General features: G+C 47.6%; 1 long non-coding RNA gene across 2 annotated transcripts in view; it reads right to left on the minus strand.

Moving 5' to 3' along the window:
- Nucleotides 1-17,644, minus strand: part of LOC309605603 — a 186,769-nt gene that overhangs the window by 36,394 nt on the left and 132,731 nt on the right. The gene's annotated exons all lie outside the window — the stretch shown is intronic.

A 17,644-nucleotide genomic window follows, 5' to 3' on the forward strand; every position in this document is an offset into this window, starting at 1 on the left:
CATCATGAAAGAAGGAGGTTCATGGCAGCATATTGGTCAACAATAAGCTACCATCCCTGGTGACCACCGAGTTCTCACTCAGGGCCAGAAATGGTCACTTGGGCAGGGTCTTTCATTGGTGGGTTATACCCTGGCCAAGTTCTCAGCCATCCAAGTTCAGAAAGTAGAGCTTTTCAGTGCACCCAAAAGTCATCAGTCTTTCAGGGCAAACTCACACAATCCAGGCTCAAAAGACACTGGTGCAAAGTGAAAATGCCAACCGAACTATTTGTAAAGGTGAAATCCCCTGTCCAGGTGTTTCAGTTGATGCTCTTTCAGTTGCAAGAGACAGAAATCCTAGTTCAAAATGACTTAAGCACAAAAGGAATTCATTGGCTCTCAAAGCTGAAAGTCCCAGGGGTAAGTTCAGCTTCAGGCACAGCTGGATTCAGAGCTCAAATGGTATCATTGGAACTCAAGTTTTTCCTTTTCTGGGTTTTGTCTTCTACCAAGCTGACTTCCATCTTAGGCTCCACATGGTGGCAAGATTGCTTCCTGCCCTTCAGGATTCCATCCTCAGCTTCAAGTCTAGCTGGCAAGAGCGGAAGATTCTCTTCTGGAAGCCCCAGTAAGCATTTCATTGTATCACTTGTTTTCTAATTAGGTCATATAGCCATCCCTGAACTAATCTCTGTGTCCAGGAGAGAAATGTTATGTTCTGATTGCCTGAAGCCTAGATCACCTCGGGATCTAGGGATGTTTCATCCTTATACCAAGAGTTGGTGCCTCATCTAAAGGACAAGGGCTGAGAGTAGACAAAAGAGAGGGCAATAGGATATGGGTACCACAATGCTAGGCAGCAAATCCAACTGATGCCCACTGTGCCAGGACACTCCTTTATAGCATTGAGGACACCAAAACATTCTTCAGAGGCTTGCTTGGTGTGTCCAAGTAAGGGAAGAGGAATATTAGGAAGCAGGGAGGATTATTTCTGCTAAGATCTAGGAATTGTCCTCACCCCGAAGGAGAAGACCTGTCTCTAGGGCAGAGCTAGGGATAGACTAACAACCCTCCTCTTTGAAGCCTGGTTTTCTGTGCTGGACTCCATCCCTTCTTCTTCTTCTTCTTCTTCTTCTTTTTTTAAAAATTATAATTATTTCTTTGTTTATTTTTGGCTGCGTTGGGTCTTCATTGCTGCGCGCTGGCTCTCTCTAGTTGCTTCAAGCGGGGGCTACTCTTCGTTGTGGTGCGCGGTTTTCCCACCATGGTGGCCTCTCCTGCTGCGGAGCATGGGCTCTAGGCGCGCAGGCCTCAGCAGTTGTGGCACATGGGCTCAGCAGTTGTGGCATGTGGGCTCTAGAGCGCAGGCTCAGTAGTTGTGGCGCATGGGCTTAGTTGCTCCGCGGCATGTGGGATCCTCCTGGACCAGGGCTCGAACCCGTGTCCCCTGCATTGGCAGGCGGGCTCTCAACCACTGCACCATCAGGGAAGCCCTGAACCCCATCCCTTTGCTGGCACGTCTGTCTTTGTTCAGAGGGGTTAACGTCACCTATTCTGTGTCACAGCTATAGGTGAGTCACTCTGCCCAGCCTCGTCCAGCCTACGCAGGTTGTCTTGACTTTGATTCATCCACATTAATTTATAAATAAAGTGCATCTCCATGGTCCCTTCTACTTTTCTTATTGCCATCCTGCCTCAACTCTTTTGAGCAGCCTAATGAAATAGGGCAGGTCAGAGACTTCCACGCTTATGTTTATAGATGGTGTCATGAAAGAAAAAAGAGGGAAAACTATCTGCCCAGGTTCATATCGCTAGATGGAGGCAAGCTCCAAGAGCCCGTGATGAATCCCTGGCTTAGTGCTTTTTACATACATGAAGCTGCCTATTGAGGTCTGTATGTGGGTAACAGACCAGTGTCTCTCCAACTTACCACTACCCTTTATGGTGGAAATAAAGAGCCCTTTTTCTTAGCCACTCGCAGGCAATTTCCTGCTACTTTCTCCTATTCTTGGCCCCTGAGCCATCCTCACAGGCACTGCCCTTGTTATTAACAGGCTGGAGGGACAATTCCTCTTGGCTCTGGGGTGAGGGGGAACCGGCAAGCAGTTTGTCCCTGAAAACTGACATGGGTCCTATCTGATGCAATTGGTGCTCAGATAAGACAAGATGAATGGCAAACAACGTTTCAAATGACAGGTGTCATTTGCTAACGTGTTCTAGATCAATGGTTTCCAAAATTAAAATGTTCTGTATCTGTCACACGTCCCCACCAGGCCCTCTGGCAGGGCAGAAGTGCCAGCTACAGATTGGTGTGAAGGTTGCGGCGGTGGAGAAGGGGAGACTGTCAGCCTTAGGGGGATGGCATTCCCCACCAGAGCCACAAGCAAGTCTCCCCCCACCTCGGAGGCTCTAGAGACTCCCCAAATAAGTCAGACTGTGGGGAGCGGAAAGTTCAGACACTGACATTCTGTAGCTGGAGAGGGATGGGGCACATTCTCTGAGTTTCCCAGAAAATCCTGGGCACACACATAGGCCAGAAACATCCAGGTTTCCCTCCTTCACATGGAGGAAACCAGCCCCATGATGGGGAAAGCCTTTTCCTGTTTTCCGGCATCCTTTGGGATCCATAGGCATAGCAGATGCCTGGATGCCCTATCCCGTATCCCTCCAGCCCACATAAGCTCAGCTGTAGTTGTGAAGATGGTTCTCAGCGCCCCCTCCTCCAAGTGTCCAGTCTGCCTTCTCTGCCTGTTGGTTTCTCTGAGTGGCCAGGAGCAACCGTGAAGTGCAAGGAAGTTAATGCCCAGGGCTGGGGGATGGCGGTGGGTGGGTAAGTGCCCCGGCCTCCCCTGGCACAATTCTGAGGCAAGGGCCACGTGGGTTTCAGAAGGTCTCCGGGGACTGAGCCTGGCTCCCCACGATGGTGACTTGTTCATTAGCATCCACTTCAGTGGCTCTTCGCCTTCCAGAGCTAACTTGCTTCACTTCCTCCTGTACTTCCTGGGCCCGTCTTCCAAAATAAATACCCATGTCCTTGCCTTCCAGGAATGTTCCTCTCTGCGTTTACTCTGTGCCATCCTCCCTTCCTTTGAGCTGCCCATAGGATCACAGGGCTTTGTGAGCAGAGGACAAAAAAAGGTCCACACTTGGCTCTTGGTTCCACCCTGATCGACCACACATCCTAGAGCACTGCTGCCCCCCTCCTCCTGCCCTCACTCTCACCTTGGCCCTGAGTTTATCAGTTGGCAGTCCAGCCATAAACTGGGAGGCTTTCTCTTGATCTTCCCGGACCTGGTAGAGCCCCAGCATGTGCACAGGCACGAGCAAGAGATGTGGTAGAAAGAACAAGGAGGGTGCTCGGCTTCCAGCTGTGGCATTAGCTCTGTGGCCTTGGGGGAGACACATAACCTCTCTGAACCTGTTTCCCATGTCTATAATTAGGAAAGTATCTCAACCCAGCTCATGAAGTTGTGACTACAGTCAAAAGGGGAAATCTAGGTGAAACTCTTTGTGAACCATAACTTTTTCCACGGCTGATATTCAGCTGTTACCCAGCAGAATAGCTCTCTTATTTATGGCTGTTGTTTGTTCGGATTGGTTGGAGCCTGTGCTCTCCCTGTTATGAAATATTTCAAATATGACGTCTAATGCTACAGTTGCATGTGCATCTCATTTCCCTTGCTCGGCAGCAGCTGGCCAAGCTCCCTGAATGGTAGAGTCACAGCTCATATCTAAGGAGAGGGCTGGGAAGAGCCACGCTCCTCTGAGCCCTCCCCTAATCTGACTGAGCCGAGAAAGAATGCGGTGAACATAAGACATACAAGGCATCCCCCAGACGGATCGATCCCATTTCAAAGGCGCAAACACAGAGCACGTTGTGCAAATATGCCACAAGTCGGCTTTGAGGCCCAGCTCGTTGCCAAGGAGCCCAGTGTTTCATCCAGCTTAATTAAGCGTGTTTAAAAGGCTACACGCGCGCCTCCATCCATCCACAAAAAGGCCCTCCATGGAACTCAGTTAATTAATCAGAGGCCGCGTGAGTGGGTGCACTCTCACTGGGCTCAGGTCTACGTGAATAATCTTGGGAGGTTGGGGAGGGCCACCTGGAACAGGGCAGTGGGTGCCCAGGGTTGGGCATCGGAGGGATATACTAACCCTACCAAGTGTGGCTGAATCCTCTGAATACTGCAAAATGAGGTAGGAAGATGAGCAAAGGCCTTAATTAACACCTGTTTGCATATTCATTGTCAACCCTGAATTGTTTAAACTCACCCATCACAGAAAACCCATAGTGAGTGTCAGGAAATGATAAGAAACCTTAGGCCTGAATTTTGCTTTGGAGTAGAGAAGACTGAAAATCTGCCCTGTGTGACACTGATAATCAAAGGTAGACTCGCCCTAATTAAACTGAGCAATGTTTATACTTAAATACTCCCCCTGCCCCCACCCCCAGCCCCCTGGCAATTATCGGCTCAGCTCTGAATGGTGGCTCCATTAACCGTCCTTCCCGCCTCGGTCCTTGCTGTGGCTTCGAGGTTGGCACCCTGGACCCTGGATTAACCCACTCGTCAAGGGGCAAGCTTCGACTTAGTGGTGCTTTGCTGTGCAAGGAAGGAAGGTGGAACCAAGAGCAGTGGCTTCAGGAGAAAATAGGAGGAGAGGGAGTTGACATTTACTGAGCACTTCCTGTCTGCAGCCCCTAAGTGATGCCTATAAATCCTAGAAAGTTCTGCAGGCGCAGTCTATTACAAGAATGGACACTTCATACAGAATCTGTCTCAGGCGGACACTGAGTGTCCCTTCTCTCCCTCTTCTCTTTCCCACCGTCCCCTCGGTCTTTTGACCCTGCTGCTGGGTCCCCAGGGTCCTGGCTTAGTTCTACTTTATTTTCTATGTGGGGAGCAGGGGAAGAGGCAGCTATTCCTCTTAAGCATAACTTTGCTATGTTACTGCATGACAGTATTTCCACATTGCAGAGTTGTCGCCCCTTGTCTCCATAGTAACAAAGGCCTTAGGTGAGGTGAGCAGGAGAGCATAAGACAGTCCTGTATCATGGCTGGTGCCCTAGGCCCCACACCCACAGGCTCTCAGCTATCTCACGACCACCACATTATGGTCCAACACCATCCACATCTGAGGAAACCGGAACTCAGAAATGTTGAATGAACCCCTAACACAGGGAGTGAGTGTCAGGGCCAAGAACAAAGACTGGTCTCTCACAAAGCCCCTGCCCTTTCCCCTGAGCCGCTGCCCCTGTCCCAGCTTGGCCTGGAATCCATTATTCTGTGTCTCATGGGGCACAATGAACTCTGGCTGACTTCTGACATTCCCAGTGGAAGGAAGAATTCGGTCAACAAGTAGGGAGAGAGTGGTGCTGGGGAAGCTCAGACATGAGTGGTGCTTGGAGCTAAACAAGGTTAGCTGAGGTCAGAAGCTGGAGTACGGAGTCAGCAAGCATTCCAGCGTCCTGGGGACAAGGCCCAGCTTCTGGGGAAGCTGGACAGGGATGAGAATTGGCTGGAGTTCAGTGAGGGCTCTGTGGTTGGTTGAATCACCTTGGTGGGCCCTAAATCCAATGGCCAGTGTCCTTAGAAGAGAAGAGAAGGGGAGATGTGACACACAGAGGGGAAGGTGGTGTGATGACAGAGCCAGAGGTTGACGCAACTTTGCCTACAAGCCATGGAATGCCAAGGACTGCCCGCAGCTTCCAGAAGCTAGGAGAGGCTCCCTCAGAGCCTCCAGAAGGAACCAACCCTGCCCACATCTTGATTTTGGACTTCTGGCCTCCAGAACTGTGAGAGGATAAATTTCTATTATTTTAAGCCAGCCAGAAAGTGGTAATTTGTTACAAAAGCCCTAGCAAACTAACACAGGCTCGATTCCCAGTAAGACTTAGGGACAGACCAGGAAACGCCAGCAATTCAGAGGCAATGGGTCAAGGCTGGGCCTAGGTCAGAGATGAGGAGCCAGAATCTCTCCCCCAGGAACTGCATATTGATGACAGAAGCTCAAAAAACTCCTCCCTTGACTTGACGTTGTGGCTGAGGCTTCGAATGCCCTCCTGGTCCCAGTCAGAGTGGATTCAGGGTCTTGATGGTGAAGAGGTCTGGGGCTGCTGCTGAGTAGGGCTGGGGGCAGACAGGAGCAGGCCCAGGCCCGAGGTCAAGCAATCCCAAAGATTCCTGTAGCGGGGTGTGTAGTCTGACAAGCGTGTACAAGGGAGGGGGATGAACTCATCTGAGACCATCTTCATGGATTGGCTGTACATTTCAAAGGATGGCTGCAAAGTCCAGCTACCTGTCACCTCACTGTGTCCATACTGGGCTCAGCTTCTAGACACAGAGCTCCAGGGTTCCCTTCATTTTCCCCTGCCCACACTGCTCCCACTAAGCACCCACAGGCAGGGAGGGAGAGCCCGGCTCTGGCCAATAGGAGAGCCCTGGCTCAGGGGCCTCCGTCAGAGACAGAACTGAACCTAGATTCCATTTGGAAGCTGGATGTCAAATAGGTGACATGTGGGGTTTCCACCGAGGGCTCCTGTTTCCTGGTCTCTGCCCACACACGGCTCAGGAACTGCTGTTGGAATTACATCAACCTGCAGGTGTGACTTTGACCCATCAGAACAGCTAATTCTTTTCCCTTCTAAATTATATTATCCAAAACTGGTCAGAGTAGGGGAAAACAGACCCTCACATAGTAGTGTGGGAGGGAGGGAGTGTGGGATGGTACCTCTTTTCTGTGGGGCAACTCGACAGAATGTTTCAGAAGCCTTGTAATTGTTCGTATTTCTTGAGCTGGACTTTCACTTCTAACAATTGAGTCTAAAGATATGATTAAGGGTTTGCACAGGCCCTACCCTCTTAATTTAGTTATAAGAATATTAAAGACTTTTTTATTTCAGGGGAAGAATAAAGTAAAATAAAACAACAAGATAAAACTATCTTCTAGAGTGATGGTAAATTCATCTCAAAAGTAGCTGGCTATTTGATTTAGAAAATTCCTGGCCTTTTGGCTATGAAAGGAAAGTCCTTGGGCTAGCTTATATGTGAGAGAGAGAAAAAATTGCCTAGTATGACACAAGTAATCGAAGCTCTATGGTGGTCCCTTGGCAACTCAAGAGAAAGCAGTTTTGGGGAATATGGGACAATCAAGAAAAGAGGAAATGGGAGAAGCAAGCAATCCAAGCCAAGCAATCTGGTAGGAGGGCCCTGAACGAAATAGAGAGAGACAGTAAAAAGTCCTCGAGGAAAGAATAATGGTGACTAATATTCCTTTTTCCATGTTGAAATCCCATTTTACCCAAATCCTTTAATGCCAGTCATTATACAACAGACAGTCTTGTATATTGGAAGGGGAGCCAGCTCCTGGCTGAAATGAAATGAACCAAAAAACCTGGAGCAGCTGGCAGGAGTGAAGGAAGATGGGGAGAGGGAACGACAGATGGAGATGGGGCAAGAGTTCAGAACCAGAAGCAGCAGGAGAATGTGAGTGCTATACTCCGCCCTTCCCTCATTGACCGGGATCCTGGGAAACATTAGCCAGGAGGATGCCGGGAGGCAGCACAGCAAGCAAGTCTAGAAGGAACCGTGCAAAGTGTTATCAGTGATTATCTCCGGGTGATGGAGTTACGCTTTTTGTCGTGAATTTCTTATTTGCTTATATGTATTTTCAATTTTTAAAAACAAGTAGATATTACTTGTGACATTTTTTTACAAGTAAAACTAAAAAAATAATAATAATAATTTGCCGACAGGACTGCAGCAGCCCTTACACACCCAGTGGGAGCCAGCCAGCAAGCATGGCCCCAGACCATTTTTCTCTTTGGACAGGGGGAAAACACACAGCCATGGGAGCCCGGCTCCTCTCTGAAACTGGCACAGGACATTTACTGGAGGTACTTGCTAGGCCAGCTCTATGGCAAAGCCTTTTTCACTTCAGGCTCTGCCAACAAGGCTTCCAGGACCCCCAGGAACTCTCATCCGAGAAGACAGCCAAAGCAGAGTCATCATGCAAACAGTTTCTTGTTCCTGTCACATTTTCTAGATTGAGTGTTCAAATGTCTTCAAGAAGATTCATGCGTAGAAAGTGGGCCCTTCCAGAAAAGGCAATGTCATGCCTCCCAGCTACGCACCGGGCTCCCGCTTTTATCCTTTCAGAAAATTCAGAGGTTTCCAAGTTCCAGCCGTGGCCACGCTCACCCACGCGGGAAGCCCCATTCTGTTCTCTGCGCTCTCTCTGGCCTCGTGAATCTTGGCAGCTGGCTGCTCTCCTATGGTGATGACTCCCGTGTTAATTTAAGTCTTTCCAAGACATACTTGCTAATTAAAATGTAAAAGAGTTTTTATCCCTTTAATTAAGATACAAGATGGGATGCATAATTTAATTTGGTCCATTGAAAATATCAGTATTATTAGCTCCATGACTGGCTTCCATTAAAGAGGACCATGTGTAACAATTTTCTTTTTACTCCCACATTTACTGGAGCGTTGGCGTGTGCACTGAACGGCTCCTAAAACTATTTCAGGCGACCATGGCGACTGTGACCCCACTGGAAAGGAGCCACGTGGGTGCCAGAGCTACCGAGGACATCAGCTTGAGGACCCTGTCTTGGGATGGATTCCCCCAGAAGCAGACCCTAAGAAAGATCTGAATAAGAGCAATTTGTACAGGAAGTACTTTTAGGGGAGTGAGGAGTGAGACAGAGACAGGAAGAGATTCAACTCAGGTGAGCGAATGAGTGGGTCACTGCTGCGGAGAACGGAGGGAAACCTCACCAGGGACACCTGGTTGTGTAGAATACACCTCAGGGCTCTCCCACCCGAGGGGCGAGGAAGCTGGCTGTCTATCCTCCCATTCCCATCCGTCACTGGCTGAGGGCTGCCCCAGAGGTGTCAGCTCCCTGGTCCTTCCAGCCTCCCTCTCGGGCAGAGAGTTGCCGATATTGCAGAGGGAAGCATCAGCGTTGAGTAGTGAGTGGTGAGAGGAGATGGGCAGGGTATCAGTAGCATCTATTACACACCCGCAGCCCTGTGCTTGCAACTGCGCCAGGCTGGGCAGAAAGAGGTGAGAAGGCATGCAGGGAGAGTGTCAATCACATATTATTGAGTTCTTACCACGGCCAGAGAGACAAAATCATGAACTGGCAGCCTGAGTCCTCACTTGGAAGTATCTAGAAAAGGCTAAAAGCAGAAGGGGAAGTGTCAAACTCCCTGACGCAAAGTCAGAGACAAACAAAAATACGCACAGAAACAGATGTGGGGAAATAGGAAAAGCACAGCCGAGGGCCTGGAGATGGAAATGAGGGTACAGTTCCAAGGTCATTTCAGCTAGTTCAGCCCCAAAGGAACTTCCTCCGTCAGCACTGGAGCCCTGACCAGTGGCCGTCCCATGGAGAGCTGGGTGTGAAGTACCAGCTTCCTCCAGTTGAAAATAGAGAGGACAGTTGTCAATTTGATCCTGTACTAAGTGGGAGAACTGGTGGCTGGAAAATGGGAAGGCAACATATTATCCAAGACAGAGTTTGAGTAGCACCAGGGAGAAATGATTCTGGATAGCGAGTCAGCTAAAGGGGGAGATTCTAAAGGTGAGACTCTGGATCCTGGGCTGTGTTGAAAACTACGGGCGATGGGAATCCAAGAAGTGGGCTTCAGGAAGGAGGAGGGGGCATTAGCAACCTCTGTGAATGAGCTGTAAGTAAGTCAGCCAGGTAAGGATGAGCTGGATTGGAGCCCAGAGTGGAGGATGTGGGACGAGATGCACAGTGGTGGACTTCCTCCGCCAGAGGAGCAGGGTAGGACAGAAAGAGCCTAGCATTGGGGCTTCCCTGGTGGCGCAGTGGTTGAGAATCTGCCTGCCAATGCAGGGGGCACAGGTTCGAGCCCTGGTCTGGGAATATCCCACATGCCGCGGAGCAACTGGGCCCGTGAGCCACAATTACTGAGCCTGCGTGTCTGGAGCCTGTGCTCCGCAACAAGAGAGGCCGCGATAGTGAGTGGCCCGCGCACCGCGATGAAGAGTGGCCCCTGCTTGCCGCAACTAGAGAAAGCCCTCGCACAGAAACGAAGACCCAACACAGCCAAAAATAAATAAATAAATAAATAAATAAATAAATAAATAAAAATTAAAAAAAAAAAAAAGAGCCTAGCATCAGGAGACAGACCTCCCAGGGTCCAAGTCCTGGCTCTACCACTCACTAGCTGAGTGACCTTGGGCAAATGGCTTAGCCTCTCTGAATCCCTGCATAGAATTCTGTGAGGGCTAAATAAGGTAAAGTAGAGAAAATTCACAGCATAGCGTCTGCCTCATGGTAAGAGCCCCTAAAAGTTACTTCCTGTCCCTCCTTTATCTTAGATTGTAAACTGTATGACACTCTGGGGACCCACACCTTCAGGGAGTCCAATTGTGGCAGCTTCTGACTGTGTGTGAGCACGTGGGGAGGGCAGGGGTGGGGCAGAAGGGTGTGTCTGGGCTTGAAGTAGCACCTCCTGCTCTACCCCAGTTTCTCTGAATGTACATTACCTTAAAAACAACAACAAACCAGCTGTGTTTAGAAACTCCCTTGCTTCTGGCACTTCCCAGACAGGTAAGGACACTGAGGCAGAAGGAACTAAAGGCCGTGCCTCCAGTCACGCAGATGGTGGTTGTCAGGCCAGGCCATGGAGTGCTCTCAACCACCCTCTCTCCTCCCCACCACCTGGTCCAGCCCCTGGAGGCCCATCCTGGACGTCTGGCCATAGTGCTACCACATAAGTGAGCCTGAGGAAGGGGGAGGGATGAGGGCACGCTTCTGCCCAGGTGCTCAGGCCCTCTTCCTGCCCCCTCTGGACACCTAGAAGATAAAAACATCTTAAATCTTAAAGAGGCGGTGCCATCGGGATCCAGTGCTAATACCATCCACCCAGCAGGTCCCCCTTTCTCTGGGCCCACAGCTCCTCACACAGAAGCCCCCAACCCTTGGGGCCAGTGGCTCTTCCTGTGGAGAGCACAGTGAAAACCCCTGAAGAGGCAGCTTACCTCCAGACATACTGTGGATTTTAAAACAACATGTGGGGAAAGCCCCCTACAGCTGTCAGACCTCATTATGAAGGGCTCACTCTTTCCCCAATTCAGAAATCACACCATCTCACCAAGCTCACTCACAGAGGTTACTAATGCTCCATCCTCTTCCCTGAAGGAAAGACTTCTACTCCACACCCCTCCCTGAGCACAGAAGAGCCCAAAGGGCTCCCCACTTACGGATCTTGAACTTCAAAGTGTATCACCAGGGCTCCATGTATTTCCCCCATGACTCTCAAACCTATATCTCCATTCTGTCCTTTATCCTGAGCTCCAGATTCATTCATCCGGGTATTTCCTCCTGCATGTCCCTAGGACAGTGGAATCACACACTGAAATCTGTCCTCTCTGTGTTGCCCTCAAGTCTGATCCTCCCTGTTTGTTCCCATTTCTGTGAATCGTGTCATGCAAGCTGGAAACACAAATGTCATCCTTGCCTCCACCTTCTCCATCCCTCGTATCCCATCATTCATCCAGCCCAGCCATTGCCATCTCCCATATATATATATATATATATATATATATATATATAAGATATATATATCTATTTTTCCCATCCCTGCTGCAATCATTCAAGTTCAAACTTGCTCTCAACATCTGACATCTGGATTATTTTCACACCCCCTACTGGCTTTTTTTTTTGCACTGGTCTTGCCCCAACATTTAGTCCATCTGCCTGGAGCATCCTCTTTCTTTTGTCCGTCTGGCAAACTCTCCCCCCCTCATAAGCCTTCCTCCTCTGGGAAGACTTTCATGATTTCCCCACATAATGTGAAGCACAACCCCTTCCCTGGTGAGCCCCCAGGCACTGGCACCCATGCCTCCATTTGAGCCCTGGTCATGCGGTACTCCCTTTGATTGTTGGCACATCTTTCTCCCCACGGGGCTCCTTGAGAGCAGGGGCCATGTTTTCTTCATCTCTGGGCTCCCATATCTAACTCAGTTCTTGGTGAACAGTCAATGCCTCATAAGTGTTTTGTTGACTTAAAGAATCCTGTAATAAGGAGGACAGGGGCCTTTCAAAGTCCCTTTTCTCTTGTATCTGAACGATATAGAAATTGAATTTTGTGTTGATATCTTTCTAACCGCAGACCCAAAATTTCTAAGCCAGACTGAATCCTTTAGCAACTGAATCCATCCAATGCAAGCCCGTCCCTTTCTCAATAGCCAGGAAGTCTAATTCTTCCTTCTTTCCTCCCCTCCTTCCTTCTTTCCCTCCTTCCATCTACTCATCCATCCAGCCATCTTCCATCTAATCCTTCCTTCCTTCCTCCCATCCGTCCATCCATCCATCCATCCGTCCAACCATTAAGCCATCCATTTATTGAGTAGATTCTGTGTACCAGAAACTGAACTGGGTACTGGGCCTGCTGAGCTGAATAAACACAGGCCCAGCACTAAAAGAGCTCATCATCTGGTGGGGAGAATGGAAATTTTTACAAATGCTTATGAAGGATATGAAGAGAGCAGTGTGAGAATCCAAGGGAAAAGATGATTAATTCTAGGGAGTACAGAAGAAAGTTGACCTTTGAGCTGAATTTTGAAGGTGATGAAGGGGGGAAAATATGCCATCCAGAGGAAATAACCACTGCAATGACTTAGAGACGTAAAATAACAGGGTAAGAACAGAAAAAACAAACGTCAAGAAGCTCAATCTGATTGGAGCAAAGGAGGCACACATGAGAGGAATGTAAAATAAGGTTAAAGGTACAGATTTGGAGGATTTGGAGGATCCTCCAGATTTGGAGGATCCCAAATGTCAGACTAAGCTTTCTGGGCTTTTTTCTGGAAACCACAGGAAGCCATTGGACTTTCCATACTCAGCAGTTTGGAAAAATGGTTCTGGCTGCAGAGGGTCAATAGGAAGGCAGCTAGCAAAGAGGCTGGAAGGCCATTTAGGAGGCCGGTGCAATGGACCAAATGCAAAGTGAGGTCTGGAGTAAAGGCATGAGAGGGTGGAATGAGAGGAGGTGATGGAAAAGGGAGGATGTTTCTCTAGATGTTGAAAGCAAGGCTTCTGTCTCAAGGGAGTCAGAAGAAATAAATGCTTCTTGTGCTGCCACCAAAGATCTTGATAAGGCTGCTCAGGCTGTCTGCAAAATGCTCCGAGTCCTGCCTGGCCATCAGGGGAAGCAAGCCCTCTGCCAGCCTGAAATGAATGACTCTCCTAGGGAAGCATACTGGTGTCTGTACCAATGACCTTCTGCTGACCTGTGACAGCATCAGGGCCCAAGTCAGCAAGGCTGTCCCCCTGGGCTGGAGCTAACGACAAGGCAGGAGTCAGAACACAGCCTTCAGTCCCTCCATCTGAGGTGACCTGCTTTCCGTATCTACAAGCCCTATTGGAAGACAGAGCCCAGGGTGTTATAAATCACATGCTCTCTTCTTCTCAATTTCACACCCTTAGAATTGAGCATCATTTTTTTTATTAACAGGCAATTTATTTATTAAGTCCATTTTCTTCTATTGATACTGAAAGGTTCTTGTTACTCAAATATAAAGAACCACTCCAGAGTGACAAACAGCCACAGAGAAGAGAAAACTTGAATGCCTATCTGGAGGAAAAAAAATAATCAAGAGTTCTTCAAATTGGTAATAAAAAGAAGGGGATAAAATGTATCTCATATCTATGGGGCTTATGACAGTGGATTTTTAAAAAACTTTTTATGATGTCATTCCCTTTTCTCAATAGATCTGTGAGGTGAGTTTGTGATCACCATTTAACAGAAGGGGAAACTGAGGCACGCAGCATTCAGGCCACTTGCCCAGTGGCACACAGATTTGTAAAGCCAGGCTTTAAATCCAAAGTTGCCTCATCTAGAAGATCCTGTTTGTTCCATTTCTTTATGTCACCTCGGGGTGACAGCGCTGGAGGAAATGAGAGCATAGAGGAAGGGTCAGAGCCTGAAAAGCCCCCATGCTGGGAGTTAGGACACTTGAGTTTAAGTCTGAGACCCCCTTGTTAGTTCTATGATCTTGGACAAACCCTGTGGCTTCATGAGCATTGGTTTTGCCCCTAAAAATGATGAGATGCCTTGGATTACACAGGCCCACAGTTCTGTTTCCAAACCAAGCAAGAGAATGACTCACTGTCAAATGAATAAAGTTTTACAGACAGCATTGCTAACTTTATATGATGTTGGAATGTCTCTCTCCATGTGTCATAAAAATAAAACAGAGTTTTGATTGTGAGTTTAATTTGAGCCCATCACTTCACTGGTCTGGGCTTAAGAGTTTCCTCTGATTCAACTGTTTTGAATTTTTTTTTTCGAGGGTCAATTCCATGCTAGGTATATGTTGTCAACAACCCAATGAGGTGGGGGTGAGATAACTTGCTTAGCTGGTCCTAAATTCGATTGTTCTGCATCTTCACACTAAGATAATACATCGCATTTTTTCTAAATACTAATTTCAGGAACACTAATTTCAGATGTTAAGAGATGTTATAGGACAAAGAACATTCTGTGCACAAACAAGTTTGGAAAACACCATATTAAATAAGGATTAAACAAGCTTCTTTACCATGGGACCCCTCCAAGACCTGGATAAACTGATGCCATTAGGCATCTCCAAGAAGGGAAAGAATAATCAGGGTTTCCCAAACTTTCTGGACTACAGAATACTTTCCAAGGAACACCTAGCCAAATGAATGTTCCAATGACTCTACTTTGGGGAGCACCAGATCCTGGGCTTAAAAATCTTTATTAAGTAGAGGATAAAGAATAATTATGAATGTGCTGCACTATGAAAGGTGAAGGCCACTGCCTGACACAAGAGTCGGTGTTCATTAAATGTTAACAGGAAGGGGATCCCATTTGTGTTCATAATGAGCACTTTCTTTGACTAGCAGGTGACCCCACAGGTCACACTATCTTCCCTTAGCTGGGGAGGGAACAGAGGTCAGATGACCTCTGACATTCTGGGAGTGCATTTTCTGAGAAGACATTCACAGCTTTTAGCCAAATGCCCCTTTTCTTCACTTGTGACATTTTGGGAAGATGTATCATTTGGCAAGGATGTGTCCTCACCCCTCTTCTAAGTACACACGCTTGTTGGCAGGAGGTTTATTCAAGGAGTCTTTTGAGAATTCATCCTTGTCCGGAATGACCGGTTGGTGTGTTTTAGCCTGAATCTGCAGACACCAGCAGTGTGGGATTTGGGCCAGCAGCCTTTTGCGGTATTTCCACGAGCTGACATTTTTAAAAGTTGAAAGGTGCTGCTTTTCTTCCCCAATTGGAGAACCAGGGCAGGAATATTCCAATGATGACGATCATGTTTGTGAACACGGTGAGTTTATTTTGTCATTTTCTCATCCAAAAATAAAATCACCTTAAAATGCCAATGAAGAAACACACAATTATCACAGAAGGGTCTGCTTACCTTTTAAAAGTAACTGACTCGAAAAAGGAAATATGTCTATCTTTTTCATCTTTTCTGCTTCCACCCTTTCAATAACCCTTATTCTTTTTTGCTATAAAAAGAGTAAATTCTTCCTATGAAATTTTTGAAAAACACAAAAAGTCATAAAGAAAAAATAAAAACAGTTAGTAATCCCATCACCCAGGGAAAATCACCAACACCTATTTATTTCTTTCTTTTCTATGTAGTCCATTCTATGTATTTCTTTCATTTTTATGTATTTCTGTCACTAGGGAGAAATATATTTATTTATACTTGTATATATATATTCATAAATACATGTATCACATAAATATATGATGTATATATATCACATGAGGGGGAGATACATATACAAAGAACGTTTTTACCAAATTGGGAATGCACCATGTATATTTTCAAGGCTGCTTTCTTCACTTAGCACTGTGTCATAAGCAGTATCCAAGGGCTGACATTTCCCATTCCAAATAGCCTGAGGTGTTGGCTCATAGACAAACTGATGAATTTACAAGCTGCTGTCAAACATGACTAGTGATGGCCATGGCATTAATATCAGTGGTTCTTGAAAGCAATTAAATCTGGCATTACTATTGCTACCTGATGTGTTTACATCAGCTCTTGTAATTGTTTTGTAAAGCCATACATTTCTCAAGTTAATTATAAACAAATTGCTCTGCTTAATTAATGGGCATCACTAACAGGTATTATCTAATATGCATGTGAATGAACCTTGTGACAACCCCACAGGGGCTGGATTAACGCTGTCAGGTTGATGGCCCTGGAAGGAAAGCCAGTCGCCCAGAGCCCATGTCTTGAGTATGTCCAGAAAACTCCAGTCCAGGATCTGCTGGAGCAAGTGTGTCCCAAGGCCGTTGCTGCCCGTGCTGGGTCTTCCGAATGTATGTCACCTTGGACCTGCCCAGCTATGCACCAAGAAGTATGCAGGAGCTAAGATGGGGATGACTGGGCACCTCTCAGTTTATTAAGGACAGTCTCTCTCTTCATCACTGATTTCTTGTCTTTGTCACCGCATGTGGTCCTCCTCACTCATCCCGCACTGTAGCCAGTTTGGCAGGATGGTGACGAGGCTGGACACTGGGGCCAGGCTCCTAGGTTTCAAATCCCAGCTCTGCTGGCTACTAGATGTGAGAATACAGGCAAGTTACTGCTTACTAGCACCATGCCTCAGTTTGGCCATTTGTAAAATGGGGATAATCGTTGAACCTACCTTGCAAACTTGTTGCGAGGACTAAATCAGTTAATGTGGGTAAAGGGAACATAACAATGCTCAATAACATTAACTATTATTATTAAGTATGGTCAACATCGCACTTTATAGATGAGGTGGCTAAGATTCTGTGAGCTGGTCCAGTAGTAGAGTAATGCAAGTGAGGCAGGCACCGAGGGTGCAAATTTTAAGGAGGTGCCTCCTCTCAGGGTCACTGCCTCACCAGAGTCCTTGCCAGTGTGACCTGTCCATATCTGCTCAGCATGGATCCAGATCCGGATGACTGCAGGGTCCCTCTGCTCTCACTGAGACCCCCTTTTTTCTTAGCTCTCCTTCCTGGCTTTGACCCAGGGGACTGAGGGTCTTCCCCAGCCCAACACTTGTTTGATGGTTCTCTCTGCAGAAACTGTGCTCACTCTCTCTTCTGCTCTTTCTAACAGACACAATACAGGACAGTGTCAGCAGTGCTGAGGACCCACCCTTCTCATTCAGGCTGTAGCAAATCCTAGATCTTTGGTAGACAAAGTTGGTAGAACAAGCTTTGCCCCGAAATAAGAGCCAAGGTGTCCTATAGCCTTGTCTTTAGTCCTGATCCACGTGACACTCTCCAGTCACTCTTTTAATTGCTCAGTAGAGCAGCTCCTTGTAGCCACTGCGAGCCACAGGCTGTCTCGGGAGATAAGCCAGCAAAGCTAGCATCACTGAAGGTGAAGGGAGGGGGCTACTGGTGGGATTCAGTGGAATCCATGCCCTTTGGGAGCCTCGTCTTGATCAATGCCCAGAGCCTCACGTCCAGCAGCAGCTTCCCTCCTTAAAGCTGCTATTTTTAACTTTTGTATCAGGCAGTATGGAAACTGGTCTTTATTATGTGTTTATCATGTGTACCTTTTTCATAGGTATTGTTATCCCCACTCAACAAATGAATAAACTGAGGCTCACAGAGGTTACACTAGTCACACAGCAAGTGAGGGGCAGAGCGGGGAT

The sequence above is a fragment of the Balaenoptera borealis genome, assembly GCF_965194805.1.
Source record: "Balaenoptera borealis genome assembly, chromosome: 11".
Lineage (NCBI taxonomy): Eukaryota > Metazoa > Chordata > Mammalia > Artiodactyla > Balaenopteridae > Balaenoptera > Balaenoptera borealis.